The sequence below is a fragment of the Ailuropoda melanoleuca genome, chromosome 5 (genome assembly GCF_002007445.2).
Source record: "Ailuropoda melanoleuca isolate Jingjing chromosome 5, ASM200744v2, whole genome shotgun sequence".
In the NCBI taxonomy this organism is placed as follows: Eukaryota; Metazoa; Chordata; class Mammalia; order Carnivora; family Ursidae; genus Ailuropoda; species Ailuropoda melanoleuca.
In genome coordinates, this window is record NC_048222.1 from 52570263 (window position 1) to 52590352 (window position 20090).

At 38.6% G+C, this 20090-nt stretch overlaps 1 pseudogene; it reads right to left on the reverse strand.

The window, feature by feature from the left end:
* Nucleotides 1–2891: 2891 nt before the first annotated feature.
* Nucleotides 2892–20090, reverse strand: part of LOC117802452 — a 49917-nt pseudogene continuing 32718 nt past the window's right edge.

Sequence of the window (20090 nt, forward strand, 5' to 3'; positions counted from 1 at the left end):
CAACAATATTTGATGTCAGAAGTGAAAAGAAACAAATTCCTCATTTTTGAGTCTCCCAAATTTACAGCCTGCAACCCAGATATACCATCATCTGCCTTGCCCTTTTCTAAGGCCAGCATTCACCTATTGTAAGATAATAAATTTGTGTCATTTTAAGTTTAAAACAAGTCCATTGCTGGTTCTCCATTACATCTTATCCCATAATACAGGTTGTCTTAGATGTGATAGATACATAGCTCTACCAGATTCTCTGGGTAATGAGAAAAGAGAACTAGCGCTGTTCACTAAAAAAAAAAAAAAAAAAAAAAAAAAAGGAAATATCATCAGCAGTAGAGAACAGATTGTCCAAACTATTTAATGCTTAATCACCTTTGTAAAGATCATACTGGCACATAAATCAGAATCTCAAGAATGTTGCACTCATCTCTCCACCAAAACTATTTCTTGGACATATTGATTGGACAAAATTTTAGGAAAAGAGTGGTCAACTATCACCAAATCCACTTTCAACAAATATAAATTATGCCTCAATTAACTGTGTTATATCATCACATGGTGGAAAAGTGTAGAAATGTGGAAAAGTGTTGACATGTCTTTTGTCAAAGGGCCGTAGAAATCTTCAAGGCTTGTCAATATGAGTAATTCTGATTCCCTGTCAAGACACATATAATATGTCTGACGTATTATAAAATTAATTGTACACAAACACATGAACACAGACAGAAGTAATGATGCTGGGTCACAGGAATAATGAATTATAATATGATAACCTTAGGTATATACAAAACTATTATAAGCAAAAGTACTATAGAAAAAAATAATTTCCAGACTTGCAAATCTGAAATATAATACCATATTTTTATACAAAACTGCATAATAAAAATAAAATAGCTATGAGATAATGGAAGATTTTGAAGTAGTTCATAAATTAAAAACATATTCAATTATGTTAAATATTTTAGTACTTTATTATAAGAGTAATAGCTGACATTTGCTGAACATAAAATAAGAACTAGGCCCCATTATCCCAATTTATCTTCATATAACCCTTAGAGCTAAGTACTATTTATACCCTTTTACAGAGGTTAACTTCCCACCATTATGCACATTCTGGGCATCTTCACACCAAAGGTGTCTTATTCCTACCTCCCGTGTTTGTTTCTGGCCTTTCTTTCCCTTCAAAACTGACCTGTGCTAACTCTTCTATCAAGACTCAAAGAGGTTGCTGAGTTGATAACAGAAAAATAAGAAGTGGTAAAGAGATCACAGAGGTTAGAGGCGTGACGTACAGTCCTTCTCAATAATATTTGTATTTTAACAGGGTCCTTTGTAATTTTATGTAATGAATGCAGGAATAATAATCTTACTGGAAGCTATTGAAAGATTTTTGAGAACATAAGCCTTCTGAATACTCTCTAAACAAATGAATGTACTGATCAGAACTCTTGATTGCAAGTGACAAAATCAACTTTCAAAATTCACAATTTCCATGACCAGAGAAAACTGACTGTAGAAGTTCTAGTCAGGTGGCTAAAAGCTCCGTTTGGGGGCTTGGGTCAGATGCCCACTGCTAGATAATTAAACTGTGACGAGGGAAGAAGATGAAGAAGTTGGCAGCCCCTACCGATCTTCTAAAGAGACACGCTATGTTATTTCTCATTCATGCTAATCTGGCTTAAAGTGGCTGAAAGTGATGGATGGCTGAGCAAAACTTCTTCAAAATTTACATGGATTTCATTTCAACTGTCTTCAAATCAGAAGTTATGATCCCAGTATAAGAGGAAACTTTTTAATTTTCAATATTTAAAATGACCACTTTGACAATGGGGTAAGGATGGGGTACACTGGCACAGACTTGGACACGATTTTCAATTCTAACACTCCCTTACCCATGGAAACTTGGGCAAGCAGCAATCTCTCCAACTGGCCTGGCTACTCTGAGACTCAAAAGAACAGAAACACTTAAGTATCACTTTTCCCCCTTCAGAGAGCAAAACAAACAAAACCAATTAGTTGTAAATTTGCATGCACACACACAGAAACACACACACAACGTCTCCAACTGGCTTAGAGCAGTTAACGCAGCCCTTCAAGGGTGGGCTTATTCCTCGCTTTTCCTTAGATTCCGCTGAAGTGGGACTTAAAAGCTGCGATGCATCTGACAGCCAACACTACTCAGGGTTATACAGAAGAAAGATTGCTTCTTTCATATTCTGCTTCCGATTCGGCCCCAAGTTTCTTCTCTCTCTTGATATGTTTCTTTATTACCTTCCAAATTCAGACTCTCACTCACAGGCTCCTTGTTTTATTCATGAACATTAAAGCTAAACCATTGTGATCCTAAAACACACTTGAGTAATCTCTAAGGGGACTGAGAAGCACTGGTGCTGGGAGGGGACAGTGAGCAATTGCCTACATCTTATTTTGCCTATTGTCTGCTGCAGTGTCATAAGCAGAAAATTCTCAAAACCCTTTTTTGTGATGATTTCAGTAAAGGAAGGATGACAAAGCAGCTTGCTTTTCAAGAGAGGAAGCAGCAGCTGTGGTTAATTCCCGTTAGAAATCTCATTTCAGGAGCAGAGTGGGTTATCCGAATCATAGATCAGGATTTGTTCCCAGGAGAGCCCCCAGCTCACCTCACAGAAGCTCCCTGAAGCTAAAGCCCTTTCCTGCTGTCACCGAAATGCTGACCTGCAGGTATACTCTGAAACACTGCCCACAATTCCCTCAGAAAACCAAACATGCAGTCCCAATTTTATTAGGCTGTTTCTTCAGTTCTTCAGAAAACAGTTGCAAAGGTGCTGCTGCAACACAAATTAACTTCTCTGAAATTTAAGTAATCGGCCAAGAAAGTTCACTCTGAATGAATATTGATTTGCCATCTAGTTTCTTCAATCTTCATAATACAGTTTTTCAGCCAGCTTTCTAATTCTCAGATCTGAGTAAAATTGCTGTTCATTCAGAGCTCTCATTATGACATTTGCAAACTCTTTTTGTTCTTGGCTTTGCTCCTGGTTATTTCCTTGGGTGGCTGTAACAAAACTGAAAAAGACAAGCAAAAAAATAAAATAAAATAAAAAAGTGTAGCAGGGAAAACACTGGAAAATCTCTCAGAGGAGGCTGAATTTTAGTTCCAACCTCACCTCTTTCTAGCAATTCAATATTGAAGGGTTACCTTCCCATCCGTAAAATGGGCACAGTACGTGTCCTGTTGACTTCACAGAGTTTTGTAGAGTAACTGCATGGTTTAAGCAAAAATGCCAGTCATCCTTGATAAAATGTGTTGTTTAAAGCAAATGTAGAAGAAAAACTACACACACACGTAGCATAAGAAATTTTAAAATTTTGTCATACTTTATACATCAGATTTTATGACCTGAATATATCTTTTTTATTTAAAAAAAATTCAGGATTTACTTCAAAAAAGTCACAGGTATACTTTAAAGAGCTACAAGAACAAAGTTCCTGATTGACGTAGAAAGTCTATAACCATTAACATAAATGCTATTTCCACACATTCCTTTAATAAAAATTAATCCAATTAAAAATGGGCAGAGGACATGAACAGACATTTCTCCAAAGAAGAAATACAAATGGCTAACAGACACATGAAAAAATGCTCAGCATCACTCATCATCAGAGAAATACAAGTCAAATAACAGTGAGATATCATCTCACCCATGTCAGAAAAGCTAGGATCAAAAACACAAGAAACAACAAGTGTTGGCAAGGATGTGGAGAAAAAGGAGCCCCTGTGCACTGTTGGTAGGAATGCAAACTGGTGCAGCCACTGTGGAAAATGATATGAAGTTTCCTCAAAATGTTGAAAATAGAGCTACCCTATATAATCCAGTAACTCCATTACTGGGAATTTACAAAAAGAAAGTGAAAACTCAAATTCAAAAAGATATATGCACTCCTATATTTATTGCAGCATTATTTACAATAGCCAAGACATGGAAGCAACTGAAGTGTCCATCTATAGATGAATGGATAAAGAAGATGTGGTATAGATATATACAAAAGAATACCACTCAGCCGTAAAAAAGAATGAAATCTTGCCATTTGCAACAATGTGGATGGATCTGATGCTAAGTGCAATAACCCAGAGAAAGACAAATACCATAGCATTTCACTCATATGTGGAATTTAAAAAACAAAACAAACAAAAAAAAAGAGGCAAGCAAAAAGACACGTTCTTAAATATGAGAACAAGCATGGTTACTAGAGGGGAGGTGGTTAGGGGATGGGTGAAATAGAAGAAGGGGATTAAGAGCACACTCCCCCAGATGAGCACTGAGTAATGTACAGAATTGTTGAATCACTATACTGTACACCTGAAACTAACACTGTGTGTTAATTATACTAGAATTAAAAATAAATAAAATTTTTAAAAATTTAGAAAATGAAACCTATTTAAAATCATGGAGGAATATTTTCTTTGCTATTTTCCTTTCTTTCTTTCTTTCTTTTTTTTTTTAACTTGTCAATATACTTTTATGAGGCAATCAAAATGTACAAGGCATGTTTTCTTTATAGAGTTTGGAGGTGATGCTTTTCAATGAGAACCATCTCCAGATTTGATTTAATTGTTCAAAAGCAAAAATTATTTTAAAATGAAAGTCAAAGGGGCGCCTGGGTGGCACAGCGGTTAAGCGTCTGCCTTCGGCTCAGGGCGTGATCCCGGCGTTATGGGATCGAGCCCCACATCAGGCTCTTCTGCTATGAGCCTGCTTCTTCCTCTCCCACTCCCCCTGCTTGTGTTCCTTCTCTCGCTGGCTGTCTCTATCTCTGTCAAATAAATAAATAAAATCTAAAAAAAATAAAAAATTAAAAAATAAAATAAAATAAAATAAAATGAAAGTCAAAGAGCTCATAACATAATATAAATTTTCAAAAGATTATCACTGGTCCAGATAGCAAATGGTTTGCATAAGCAATTAATTGTTCCAGAGGTTCATTTATTGGGTGATTCCATGAGCAAAATAGTAGTAGTTTTTCAGCAATACAACAGAGGATTTACACAAATGTTTTTTACTTAAGTGATGTCAGAACTACCCTGGATTAAAGGGACTGATGGCAGAAGAGACACTGGAAAGAGCTGGGTAAAAGGAGAACGGGTTCTAGCTCTGCCACAAAGTACCTGTGGACCACTGAAATATTTGCATGGTTCATCTAATAAAGTTGGATAATTATCTTAAAATGACTTTTCTAAGCTGGACTTTTGGCACATTACTATGTTATTCCAGAGGGACCTTATCTTGACAACTTCCTAAGTTACCCAGGGAAACCACCTCCAGAATCTCTAGGATCCAGTAAGTGATCCACCAGGTTAACTCAACCAAGATTTAAATTGTGGCGTAGAAGAGTTGAACAGAAGGAGTTGAGTTTTTGAAAATTGTATTTATTTACTTTTGCATGAGAGAGAGTGAGAGAGCACACGTGCATGAGCAGAGAAGGGGTGGAAGGGGCAGAGGGAGAGGGTGAAGCAGGGAGCTTGATGTGGGACTCGATCCCAGGACCCTGGGATCATGACCTGAGCTGAAGACACTTAATCAACTGAGCCACCCAGGAGCCCCCCACAGTCATGGAGTTAAGAAACATCCACCATGGAATTCATTGGACCTTAGAGCAAGATAAAATCCAAGCATGAAATAAATTGCCTCAATGATTACTGAAGAATATGCCATAGTTGGACGTACAGAAACACCATTATTTACTCTTCTGCTTTAAGCACCAAGAATCCCACTTATCTAGCTGCCTATCCTATCTGATGTCAAAAAGCAGAACAGTTGGCAGTGGTTGTCTCTGGGGACAGGAATCATAGGAAGCTCACTCTATCCCATTCACCTCTGTTGTTTTGTTTTTACAATTAGCATGTTGTTTCTATAATCACAAAAATGTCTACAGATACAATAAAAATACTTCTAGGATGGAGGGGAACGGGAAGTTACAACTTGGTTGCCCATATTTTGTGAAAAACATAAACCTGGAGAGACCTGTCCAAAGCAAGCATTATAAAAACTGTTTGGAGCAAAAACCCCCCGCCCCGACAGCAGTTCCTGCGCTTGTTATTTGGTTTCCAAAACCAGGTGCTATGCAAGCACTGTGACACTTGAGGCTTTTTATAGAAGAAACCAATCCATGTCTATAGCATTTTCTTAACATCATCACATTCTAGTTTTATGGTGTGGTAGATAACATGGGAAAGCTGTCCTGTGAGTCCTGTCCAGTCTTCCTACAAAGATCAACATGCCACTGAGTCAGTTCTTCGAGCCTTCATTCTTTATCACAACACTGAAATAGGAAGGTTTGGTTTTGTGAAGGACTCAAGTGAGAAGGTGCCTGCCTGAGATTCAAAAGAAGTTTCAGGACTTGAGGTTATAGGTTTTAACTTTCCACTGAATTAGGGAAAGACTCCATCGTATTAATGAGTGAGTTTAGCACCACATTATGTCAAAATGTCTCTGCATATTAGACTTCAAAATGTAACATGAGCCAAAACAATCATGAATAATTCAGATCATATCATGTATGTCAGACTCGAAAAAGAAAGATATTTTATCTTGAACAGGAAAGATTATTTAGCATAAAAGGTCATTACGTGGGACCAGAACAAAACAAAGCATTTTAGAATGCACACTCTGTGCTCAGGTATTTGAGAGAACTTCTTCAATAATTTAAATTGATACAGCATATCAATTAATGTCCCTCCCTCACTACTGCAGCCGCCTCCAGAGCAGTAATACTGAACTTCCAAACAACTGTCCATGCACTGCCTGTCCTGGGTCAGTGCATGGTGTGACACGCACAAAAGATACAAGACACAACCCCAGACCTCCAGTGCTTGAGTCAAGAATGCTACAACAGGAAACATTAGGGAACACAGGACGGGGCCAATCTGTGACACAGACCACAGAACTGCTGGAGAGTAGAACTCCTATGCCACAGGCTGCAAGGGAACTCAGGGAATGTTGATTTCTTAAACCCCACTTCTTTATGCTCAATCAGTCTCACACACCACTGCCAGATCCACCATCTCAAAGTCCGTTTCAATCACATTACTCTTTCTCTCCAAAACTTGAGTCTCCCCCAGTGACTTGTTTGTTTGAAAAACTCTACCCTGACATAACATTGGCCCTCCAGCCATCTCACCAGCATCCTCCTGCCACCTTCTCACTCAAAAGCCTTCGGGGCTAGGCAGGTCTGTTGGAAAACACAGAGAGTAAGAGTAGGCATAACCCACCTAAAGACGTTCAGATTATAATTGGAAAAAGAAATACTGTACTGGCCAAAGTAAGTCTGTAGTCAATAGTCAACCTCTCCTGGGTCTCCACAGTGCAATGGAGGTCATAGTGAGCCCTTTCCCTGAGCACCATTTCTTTCCCTTTGCTTTTCCTTTGCCTTCAATGCTCATAAACCTATCTTCATCTTCAAGGTTGATCTTTAATCTGCTTCCTCTAAGAAACCTCCTAAATCCTCTCAAACTAGATATTATTCTGTCCTTTCAAATTTCATAGCTTTGGCATTTATATTACTTGTTCTTTTAAAAATAACAATGTATGCACTTAAGTTATGTTCTTTACAAAGCAGAAAGTTCCTTAAGATTAGAGAATTTCTTATTCATCTCCAGGTACATGGTGTCAACCTTGTTAGGCGCCTAACACATTTTCAACAAACTGAATTGAAACTGCAACCTGAGAGAATATTTTTTAAAGTACTGCTCACAGTACTTACAATCTATATGAGGGAGAAAGTCATGTGCACATGAAATAATTTTTTAAATTAGTCACATGGGAATTAAAGAAACACCAAGACAGTCTATGCAGAAGTGCCAAGTAAGTGATACCAGCAGAACATGGTGTTAAGTTTCAGAGGAATGTGAGACCACTGAGGGCTGGGGTAGACAGGAAAGGCTTTGGGAGGTGGGGTGAAGTGGGATTTGAGCTAGGTATTGAAGGCCATACAGGGTGTGGATATAGAGGATAGTAAAGGAAGTATTTCAGGAGAGAAAGTCCTGATGTGTGACCTTGACAAATTCACCTATCCTCTCTAGGTGAAGGGTCTTATCTGCATGATGGAAATATCTAACTGGATAATCTCTAAAGTCTAATTTCAACAATATGGATGAAGGCATAGCGCATGGCATATTTGGAGACTACATCACAGAGGTTAAGAGTGTGGCCACAGAAATCACACAGACCTAGGCTTGTTCTGGTACTGCCATTTCCTGCATGTATGACCTTAGAAAAGTTATATAACTTATTTAGACCTGAAGTGCTTCATCTATAAAATGAGAACGATACTAATAATGCACTCTCCATTAGGCTGTAAGAGGATTAAGTGGGGTAATACAGCAAAGTATTTTGTATAATACCTAGCCTTTTAAATGCACAGTAAAATCTAGCTATTATTTTTATTATACTAAATACGCCTATTTAGGAATCTATAAGAACACTCAGTCGGACTTTTCTTAGTTTCCCAGAACTTAAAGCTAAGGACCAATAGTTGACAACAAGCACATTCTGAAAACACATGAAAGGTCAGACACCTCTTTAAGGACTTTTAGTGGTAACTAAGCTACCTTATCTACCCTAAAACTATCACCCCATGACAACTCTCCCATCCAATCTACACAAGCAGAGGAATGTACAACGATGGGGGTGAGGGGAGTGGAGGAAATGTAAAAAATGTATGTCATCTGCCAGGGCAAGAGTTTCATACTATCATCCCCTCTCCACTTCATGAAAGGGGGAGGGGGTGTTCAGTCCTCCCCCAGAGCCAAGTGAGGTGCCCTCCAAGAGATTTACTTAGCACATAAGGGTAACTGCTCTTTTCTCTTGTGTTTAGAAGTATATTGGTACATACTACTAGATGCTTTGTCTTCTGAAGCTCTTTGAGTTGGGGAAAAGGGCAAAGTGGGTGTGGAGATGAAGAAGGGATGTGGCTGTAGAGCAGCTCAGAAGCTCACAATTTGGTCAGGAAAACACAAAAAGCTCTGACGACAAGTTGACAATAGAGAAACAGGGACAAGCCCAGAAAGAAGATTACTAAGGCCACAAAAGAGAAAGGGTCTTCCCCCGTCTTTCTTCCTCCTCCTTAACACACCAAAGGATCTAGAACCAGGGAAGGAAGGGGAAAAGGAGGGCAATAGCAAGCAATATCCTACCACCCTGAAGCTCTCTGGGACACAGATGTAGCCTATTAAATGGAAGGGAGGAGATAAAACTAGAATTTAAAAATTGCACTAGAGGAGGCTTTTAAAGAACTAGACTGACCAAAAAGCCATGAAACCTGATGAACTTGTCATTTAAAGAGCTTTAGCTTGCTGAAGAAAGTGACTAGAGAAAAAAATATGACTTCGCCTCCAACAAGGTGTGTGTGCCCCCAACAAGGTCAGTTACAGGTATGATAAGCCTAGAGGAACGATAAGATGTTATGTTGCAAAGGTAAACTAAGGCCAGATTGTGAGAATCACAAATTATTAGCACTTGAAATTTATTCTGAAGATAAATTGGTCATGGAGAACATTCAAGGTTTGGGACCAGGTCAGTACAGACCTTCATGAGGATTAATTGAGCTGTAGGGTGTATGGCAGATTAAAGATGCAGAGCCTAGAGACATGGAGCCTGGAGAAAAAGCTGTTACAATAATTCTGATGACTCATCGTCACTGGGACTTACACGTGTGTGATGACTATTGAAATGGAAATATAAGGGATAGACAGCAATGGAATTTGACATACAGGATTTAAAGATGTTGGCAACCATCTAATCTAGGGAGTAACAATAAAGGATAACTAACCTGATTTGAAGTTCTTGAACTTAGATCATGATTAAGTTCATTGTCCACCGTTGTCCACTACTACACACACACACTCTCATCTTGTATTGGAAAGAAAGAAAAAAACCAACTATAAATGGTAGTCATTTTTAGAGAAAATATGAAGAGATCAATGTGGTCTAGAGTTATTTCTCCTTTCCAACTCATGAAATCTTCACTCCCTACCCTACAACTTCCTCCTAAAGATCCAAAGATGCTGTTATCATCACCACTAGTTCTCTCTGCTCTGAGAATGAAGCTCGTGTCGTATGGTAGAACGTACTGAATATTGATGCAGAAATACAGAAGACACACAGCTCTCTAGTACATTTGACTGTGAGTCCAGAAACATGAACAGTGAGCCAGATTTCCTGAAGCTTAGATCAGAGGGCATGTTAACACCTCATAATAGTTGCTCTCTGTGGCTTCCCTTGAAGATTTTTGGCTTCATCCACTTCACACACTCACTGTGTGGACATTTCCAACACCACCAGCTCCAGAAACCAGCGGCAAAGGAATATTTCCCTTCACGTATTTTTTGGGGGGTTAAGGGATGTGTAATTACAAGTTAAAGAGTTAAAGCATAAGCACTCACCTTCATAATAATCACTCTCCTAATAGGTTGATGTTGGGATAGGTCATTTTAAGTGCTGGCTTTAATCAAGGTGCTAGGTGAAGAGGAAACCACACAAAATCAATATTTTCAATTTCCAGAATTCACAATTTCAAACCTGAACCAAGGCCACAGGCTCAGACCTAGGGAGACTCATGGACATCTGCTGCCACCTCCCAGTTTCATCCATTTATTCAGTCATTCAGAATATATTTATTAAATGTCCACTTTGTGTGAGGCCCTGTGATCTCAACTGGATGTAACAATAAGCAAAATTGATCTGCCCTCAAGGATCTCATAGGGCTGTCAGGAATATATCAAAGACAGAAAGCAGAATGTCACATCTGATACAAATAACCAGAGGTTGTTATGGAAGTGATTAGCAATTAGTTATGGAAGAGTCAGAGAATGCTTTACAAAGTTCAGACATAAGCTGAACCTGAGGGAGAAGAAGGAGTCAGTCAGGGGGAATCAAGAATTAATATTCCAGGCACATGCAAAAACTCCAAGGCAAGAATAAATACGGCTGAAAATGGCATGAACATGGAAAGTCAATTAGTATCAGTAAGGACTGGAGAAAGGAGGGGGTGGAGTTTGGCAGAGGAAGTGGGAAAAATAAGGAGGACAAAAAGACATCCCAGGAATATTACTCAACCATCAAAAAGAATGAAATCTTGCCATTTGTAATGACGTGGATGGAGCTAGAATATATTATGCTAAGTGAAGTAAGTCAAACAGGGAAAGACAAACACCATATGACTTCACTCATGCATACATTTTAAGAAACGAAACAGATGAACATATTGGAAGGGGGGACAAAGGAGACAGACAAACAAACCACAAGAGGATCTCAACAATAGAGAACAAATTGAGGGGTGATGGAGGGAGATGGTGGGGGATGGGTTAAATGGGTGATGGGTATTAAGGAGGGCACTTGTTATGATGTGCACTGGGCTGTTATATGTAAGTGATGAACCACTGAATTCGACTCCTGAAACCAATATTGTGCTATATGTTAACTAAATAAAATTTAAATAAAAATTTTAAAAAGACATAGTAATAAAAAAAAAAACAGGAAAAAGATAAAAGAAAGAAAAAGGAAAAAAAAGGCATTCCAGGAGCTATATCATAAATGAAGGCCTTTGTAAAAGGATTTGACAAGGAATTCAAGCAATTTTGGGGGCAGATAACTTTGGGTTAAATGAGAACGAATTAAGGAGAAAATGATTGGCAACTGGGAAACTACCTAGGGAGAACAGGAATGGCTTGTGGTAGTAGAGCTGGAAAGAAAGGGATAGATCTCAACACCAGTGTCAAGAGTGATTTGCGGGCCTTGGGCTTAATTATATGGGAGAAATGAGGGAAGGGATGGAGTCAGCCTTGAGTAGATGTATGGCATGGTGGTTCAGGGCAGAGGCTTTAATTTTCCCACCTATTAGCTGTATGACTTTGGCCAAACCTCTCAAGTCCCTATCCCTTGAGGTACTCATTTGTAAAGTGGCAATAACGATAAGAACTGCCTTGCAGAATGGTTATGAAGGTTAAATACGATAATGTACACAATGCACTCCACTATCGCCTGGCACACATTGGATGCTTGCATTCGTTAGGATATAGGCTCATTTGCTATAAGAGAAGCCCCCAAACCACAGTGCCTTACGTAAGATAAAGTGCATTTCTTAGATCTAGGTGTAAGCAGTCCTAGGAAAGCAAGCTGGATGGCCAGAGGCTCTTCAATCTCATTGCTCTGCCACCAGTGAGATGATGCGCTTATGCACATGGCCCACGACATTTCCATTCCAGCTAGTGGGGAAAAAAGAAGAAAGAAAGGTGAAAAGGAACAGCATGTACAGTACAGCTAAAATGCACGAGTTGTGTCACTATAGAAAAGGGGAGGATGCACATCAGGGGACATTTAGCAGCCAACAATATTCAATGTATGGCAATGTTGTAAAGATAGAAATAACTGCTTGAATGAGAAGGAAAGTAGGAAAAAATGATTGCTAGTGGGGGAGACTTGGTGAACTTAAGACGTAAAATATCTCCAGTGTTTTCCTGAGGGAGAAGGATTTGGACAGAACTGTATTATATAGGGATAATGAGGAACCCAAATGATTTGATCTCATGTAACAAGGACATGGAGGGAATTAGTTAACATATTTGGAACAAAGCTACATGAACCCCCAAATATGCTTAATGAACTGTTTTCAGGGGGAGGGGAAGTAAATACGAATATTGAGATAAAAATGAATAAGCTCACAACAGTCTTTATGGATTCGTCTTTTTATAAAGCAATGCATGACATCATGGAGGAAAATATTAATAATTTTCTTCTACTGATGAAATATCCTCACAAGAAAACAAAATCATGCATGTTTATAACCAGTGTATGAACAATTCCTTATTGGTAGCTCATGACATATGTGGTAACTCACCTGAGGCTCACAACCTAGAAAGTGGAGCTGGCCACTTCATGATTGCAAAGGCTTGCCGCCCCCATGTGGTGGTCCTCTGTGACTGCAGGAACCATTGGTCATCCACTGCTCTAAAGATTTATACTTTTCAAACCCCAAACTCTGAACAAAGATCTCTATCTCTGATTCAATTTGTTGGGCTATCAGTTAGCTTTCTGTCCTTATGATTATTCCTGTTACTAAATCTGGGTCTCAGTAAAGTCTTCATAGGAAACCTCACTTTTTCTACATCTCTGAGTAATGGAATTGAGTCTATAACTTAGAATTTATCTTATTTCCATCCCTCCAGACTGTATGGGTCATTTTTAGCTCTTTATGGTTTGGCCAAAAGCAAAAATCAACAATCCTAACTGCCTGTGGTTTCAACAACAAAAGATATATGACTTTTTGTGGGCAGGGCACTTTCCCAAGCAAAAATACCTTGTACATTAGGCAGAGGGAAGGACCCTGCTGGGACAGGCTGCACAAGCTAGAAGGTCTCCCTGAGCATCCTTCTTCTGACCCCCGTAGCACAGTTAAGAAGACAAGCCCAGCATTCAGCCTCCAGATCCAGGAAAGATAACTCAGAGGCTTAGGTGAATCTGCACCTCCTCTCTTCATATATATTTTTTTAAGATTTTATTTACTAATTTGACAGAGAGAGAGAGAGCGCATGTGCACAAGTAGGGGGAGTGGCAGGCAGAGGGAGAAGCAGGCTCCCTGCTGAGCAGGGAGCCCAAAGCTGACTTGATCCCAGGACCCTGGGGTCATGACCTGAGTAGAAGGCTGCCGCTTAACTGACTAAGCCACTCAGGCATCCCATCCTCTCTTCATTTAAATTAGTTCTTTTGTTACTAAGAACTATAGACCAGCAGTCCAAATGGCCTCTGGCCACATTTTTTGTTTATCAGTGCAATCATGAAATACAATTTTTTTCTCAATTGCTAGTGAGGTGAGAGTGCACTGAAATGTCCTCCACCCTTCCCTGCCCTCTGCAAATCCACTAAGGTGGTCAATGGAGATTTCTGGCTATTAGAGAGCAGCAAGTTGGCCATTTTCTATTCATAGATGGATTAATGTGATAAAGGTTTACAATATAACCTTGAATAAGGAAGAAAAGACTGCACTTTAGCAAAATAATGTAAAGGTTATTATTTTACAGGAAATAGGATTCAAGTCATGTTAATGGGCAGGAAGGAAATCAATCCTCACAGTGGCAAGGCGTATTTATTCTTAGACAATGTAGAAAAAAACCACCACCATCCTCGGGACCAAAGCTCTCCCCCTACTCCATCCCTCCCACTCCCTCAACTACTCAGATCTCAGATCTCAGATCTCAGATCTCTCCCATCTGCAGTTTTTTTCAGAAGAGAAAGCCATTGACTTTCAGTGGATGCCTTAAGGTTTTGGAATTAGTAAGGAAGAGTTGTAAAGTGATTTTCATTAATCCACAGAGAAGTGAGAGCATTAAGAAAGGAAGGCACATAAGAAGGGCTTATGTAATGAGAGCAATTGTATCAAAATCAAGCAATATTAATGTTTTATCTGATAAGTAAAAATTATATTTTATTGTAGTTTTAGTTTTCATTCCTATTATTACTACAGATGAGCATGTCTTCTCATGTTTATTGTTTATTGTTCATTTGCATGTCCTTCTGTAACTGCCCATTCATATCCTCTGATCTCCAGACTGATGTTAGATAATAGTAATGAGTGGGCATCCTTGTCTTTTTCCTAAATTTATAGAAATTCCTCTGTCTCTCAGTGAGTATGGTTTCTGCTGTTAACTACTGATTAAAAAAAAAAAAACTTCTAAAATTAAGCATATTTCCTTTGAGTTACAAGGTACTAAAGATGTTGCTCAGAAATGGATGTTACACTTCATCAAATGGCCTTCCTAGCTAGCATCTATCATATACTCTCTCTCCTTAATCATTGATGTTGTGAATCACTTCAATATATTTCCAAACGCTGAGCCATCTTTGTATTTCTGAAACATGGCACAGTGTGTTTTAATAGTGTGCTAGACTGTATTAGATGGGTATTTTTGTTTCTATGTTCACATATGGGATAGGTCTGCAAATTTATTTTTTGGTGTTATCCTCCAACATTTTTGCAACTAGTAACATATCATTTTCATAGTATGAATCACTAATTTGTATAACTTTATGTTTTGCAATAGCTTTAATATCTCAATTTTTTTATGCCTTAAAAGTTGAATTGGACTTACTGCCCAAACATTTGGATCTGATACCTATGAGGTGGGGGTGAAGAAGGGAGAGAGCTCTGATTTAAAGTTTCTAACTCTTCTTTATAGTCCCTTCATAGTTTCCAACTATTCTTGAGTCCTAATTTTTTTCAGGAAAGTTATTCACTTGGCCTATATTTTTAAATTTGTTGTTATAAATGTGTAGTTAGTATTCATTTAAAATGGTTAAATTTCTTCATTAGCTGTGAAAATACCTCCTCATAACTGATGCTGCATATATGGGTTGTCTAGATGGTCTTTTAAAAGAAATAGTTCTGAAAAAAAAAAAGAAATAGCTCTGAAGACATATTTTCTTTCCATTTCATTAATTTATGCTCTTACAGTCATTAATTCCTTTATTCTTATTTCTTTAGTATTCTAACTTATCTGCCTTCTGAAGTGGAATGTATAGCACATACATTTTGAAAATTTTTTGCTTTCAAAAAATATTAAGTTTTAATGTTTTATTTTTTACTGCAATTTTTTATAAACATTAATTTGTTGTGATTTAATAACATCATAACATTTACTAACATCATAACTTCAGAGTACTGAAGAAGAATAATTGAAAAGTGTTCATCAGTACCCGTCTACCACATAGTTTTTTTTACTTGCTCTTTAACCCAAGTTTTTAGAAGAGTTTCTTTTTAAAAATGATTTCAGGGCACCTGGGTGGCTCAGTCAGTTAAGCAACCAACTTTTGATTTTGGCTCAGGTTATATCTCAGGGTCATGGGATGGAACCCTGCATTGGGCTCTGCACTCATCACAGAGTCTGCTTGTCCCTCTACCCCTACCCGCTCTCTCTCTCTCTCAAATAAATAAATAAATAAATAAAATCTTTAAAAAAAATTATTTCTTTGAGGTTATTTTACTGTCTTCCTTTACTTTGTTGGATCTGTTTTTACCATACTTTAGTCATTGATTTCTTGCTCTATTGCTGTAGTTTCAGGATTTCCACTTTGGGGGACTTATTGACATTTTGCCTTAATATGTAATCAATTTTTGTGTGACTGTTTCATAGTCCACTTACTTTTTAAGTGGGGCGAATTTTTAGCAATTTTTTATATTTATCAAAATAAAAGAAACAGATAAATAGAAATTTAATTTTAGAAACAGATTTTCAAAGCTACATCAAGAAAAATATAGCTTGAGATTCCAAATAGATTTATGGAGGTCAAAATCTGAGCCTTCATCGTTCTTCCACCTTCCTACCTACCTCACTGTTATAGACCTAATAGTGTCCCCCAGAATTCATAAGGTGAAGTCACCACCGGTAGTACCTCAGAATGTACCCTATTTGGAGATAAGGCCTTTGAAGAGATGATTAAGTTAAAAATGAGCCTCTTGGAGTAGGGCCCTAATCCAATAGGACTAGTGTCCTTACAAGGAGAAGAAAACCCAGGAGTGTATGCACAAAGAAAAGGTCATGAGAGGACACAGTGAGAAGATGGTCACTTGCAAGACCAGGAGAGAGGCCTCAGGAGAACCCACACCTGCAGAAGCCGTGATCTTGGACTTTCAGCCGACAGTATTGAAGAAAATAGTTTCTGTCCTTTAAGCTACCCACTCTGTGATATTTTATTATGGTAGCCCTAGCAAACTAACACAATTACCCAGAGACCACAGTTCCCATATGCCCTTTACAGCTGATGCCAAGTGCATTTACTATTCATCAGTCACAACTGCAACCATTGCTTTTCTTAGGGTAAAGAAGTATTTCTCAGTACTCATGTCTTTATCAAACATAAAAAAAAAATGGTCCAAATTAGATCACTTTACTTGTATAACTTGTCTGTTTCCAATAGAAATTAACTCATTCCTTTGATTTACTCATTCTTTTCTTTCTGCTTGAAGTTTATCAAATCCACAGCGGAACAAATAGGTTACTAGCTGGTCCAAGGCTGTGAATTCAGGTCTCTTAACTCTAGGGTCAATGTCCTTTACCACTCATTACACTACTCATTTCAAAAACGTAAAGATTCGTCTAAAGAATTTACTTTTCTCTCCAATCCTACAAATAAAATTATATGATAAGCAAACAACCACCCTTCAAGCTTTTTTGAAAATGAACATTTCTGAAGTCCTGAGGTCTGATACATTTTCATCTAAAAAGAATCAGGATTATTTAAAAATAGCACAATCTAGGAAGACGGTATTTTTCAGGTATATCTATACCTACAATTCTGAGAACACCTATTTATACAGATCAATCTTCTTCTGGTGAAAAACAGAATTTCTTAGCTCTGAAATATTTAAAGATGTGGATGAGGCAGAGAGAATACTGAAAGCTTAAAATTGAAATTCACTTGCTACAGGAACTGCTTGAGGCCTGTTAGTTTAATATTCCTTTGACTAAAAGCTATTATATAATTACACAATAAGTCCTTGCTCTATAAATCAGTGGAACTCATATTAAGCAGGTTTCCTTTGAAGGGACTGAAATGAGAATGGGATTGAGAAAGAGTGAACAAGAGAAAAAGCATTGTTGTTTTTTCCTGTTTAAAATAACTTTTATTACCTTTTACTTTTTCCAGGTTCATTAAAGATAATGTAACTAGGTAAAAAGGAAGAAAATGTCCATCTATAATCTCACCATCCCCAGTAATAACCAGTATTGCTAATTCAATGTACATTTTTCCAGTCAGTTTTATATATAATATGTATATATACACACACACACACAAACACACACATATAGAATTTTTAATTGAAATTGTCTGAATTGGTGTTTTATATTGAATGTCCCTAGAAAACCTTGAGACGAGGATTTAAGTGCTAACAGTTCACTTGAGAGATAATATCAGGAAACATGGGTAGGAGAGTAGAAAAGTGAGACAGGGAGGAGAAAGCAGCCAACAGAGGGTACATTACCTAGGAAGCCATCCCTGTGGATCCCTGGAGCTGATCCCAATGAGGAACTCTAGGAGTCAGCATGGAGCACTGTTCTCTAAGTCACCTCAACAAAAGAGTGAATGACCTGGGCTGTTCATACATGAACTCCATCAATTACTGGGTGAGTGCTCATCCAGAAGCATTATTCTTTAGCACTTTTGGCCTGCTAAGTTCATGGAAAAAAAAAAAAAAAAAAACCTCAGGCAAACAGAAGCAGATGCTGGCAACGGCAAGGATAGCAAGCACACACTGAAATAGTGACGGTAAAGGTACATGGCTATGGCACACACAGCATCCACAGATCACATGTTGTTTGGTAACCTGTTTCATTTGTTTATTATACCTTGAATTTCTTACATGACATGAAATGGACTGAATATGATGTTAATTGTCATTTCTTTGCATATTAGGCCATTGAGTAACTATATTAATCTCTGTTGACATTTGAGGTTTCCACACGTTTCATTATAATACATGAATTGTGGGGCGTCTAGGTGGGCTCCATCAGTTGAGCACCCAACTCTTGGTTTCGGCTCGGGTCATGACTTCATGGTCATGGGATGGAGCCCCTCCTTGGGTTCTGTGCTCAGCAGGAAGTCTGCTTGAGATTCTCTCTTCCTCTTCCTGTCCCTCCCTCTACTTACATGTACATGCTCTCTCTCTCTCTCAAATAAATAAATAAATAAATAAATATTTTTAAAAATAATATATAAATTGTGATAAACATTCTTGTGTTGAAATATTTTGTGCAGCTATAGAAATATTATTCTAAATAGCTAGATTTGGAATCACTGCTCCAAAAGATATGCAAAATTTAATGGCTTTTGAGTTGCATCGCAAAGTAGCTCTCTAGAAAGATTATATTAATTTACACAATTACAATGTTTTATTTCTATTGTTTCCTGCCCAATATTGACCAAAAGGGACAGGGCTGCCCCAACGGATCACAGGAGCGATGGTGCGGTGGGTATGCTGCCAGCCTAGTGGATGTAAAGGGCAGAGCATCAAACCAGAAGATTTTCTCTTACCTGAAGATCTAATATAATTTGCCTTGCTGGATTTTTTTAAAGACTTTTTATTTATTTATTTGACACAGAGAGAGACAGCACAAGTAGTGGGGAGCAGCAGGCAGGGGGAGAGGAAGAAGCAGGCTCCCCACTGAGCAGGGAGCCCGATTCAAGGCTTGCTCCCAGGACCCTGGGATCATGACCTGAACCAAAGGCAGACGCTTAACCGACTGAGCCACCCAGGTGCCCCCACCTTGCTAGGTTTTAGGCTTGCTTGGGACCTGTCACCCCTTTCTTCCTTCCCATTTCTACCTTTCGGAATGGGAATAGCACTGTATTTTGAAAGCACATCACTTGTTTGGTTTCACAGGTTCACAGAGAAGAATTTTGCCTCAGGATGAATCTTGAATTTCACCCATATCTGCTTTAAATGATGTTTAGATAAGACTTTGGTCTCCAGACTTCAGACTTGATGACAGAATGAGTTACAAGTATTGGGGCTGGGGTGCCTCGGTGGCTCAGTCAAACATCTGCCTTCGGCTCAAGTCATGATCTCAGGGTCCTGGGATCGAGCCCTGCTTTGGGGGGGGGGGGTCCCTGCTCAGCGGGGGGTCTGCTTCTCCCTCTCCCTCTGAACCTCCCCCCAACTCATGTTCTTTCTTGCTCGCTCTGCTCTCTCTCTCTCAAATAAACAATCTTATTAAAATAAAATAATGTATTGGGGCTGTTGGGATGGAGTGAATGTATTTTTCATGTGATAAGGACATGAATTTAGGAGGTGGAATCTGTAGACTGAATTGAGTCCCTTCAAAATCGATATATAAAAACCCTGAGGGTGGGATCTTCATGATGGGATTAGTACCCTCAAGAAGCGACATCAAAGAGCTTTCTGTCTCTCTCCCTCTACCACATGCAGACACAACAACTACTACATGCAGACACAACAAGAAGGGAGCTATCTGCATGCCTGCAAGAGAGCTCTCACCAGAACCTGACCATATTGGCACTCTGATCTTGGACTTCCCAGCCTCCAGAACTATGAGAAATCAGTTG